Consider the following 374-nt stretch of genomic DNA (forward strand, 5'->3'; position numbering starts at 1 on the left):
TGCCTCCCGCCCCCAAAGCAGGGATCTTGTCCGTGCGGACCGGCACCGGGACCCTGGATGCTCTGCACTTGCTCGCGCCGCTGGAGCCCCCGCTGCCAGAAGGGGAAACTGAGGCAGGGGAAGCAGCTTGCCCGCGACCACGCGGCAGACCCTCGCGCGCGGGTTGACGGGTTCCACGCCGCGGCACCCATACCCCGCCCTCGGGTGCCCGGCTTCCCGCCCTTCGCGGGGCAGGGAGTCCTCGGGGCGGAACCCCCAGCCGGACATCTCGCGCCCCGATCTCCGCCGATTGGCGCGCGCGGTGGCCCCGGAGTCAGCTCTAGGAGGCTGGGCGGAGCTCCCGCGGCCAATCTCGGGGCGCAGGGACGCTCGGG

This window comes from Myotis lucifugus, unplaced genomic scaffold (assembly GCF_000147115.1).
Source record: "Myotis lucifugus unplaced genomic scaffold, Myoluc2.0 scaffold_1668, whole genome shotgun sequence".
Taxonomy (NCBI): domain Eukaryota; kingdom Metazoa; phylum Chordata; class Mammalia; order Chiroptera; family Vespertilionidae; genus Myotis; species Myotis lucifugus.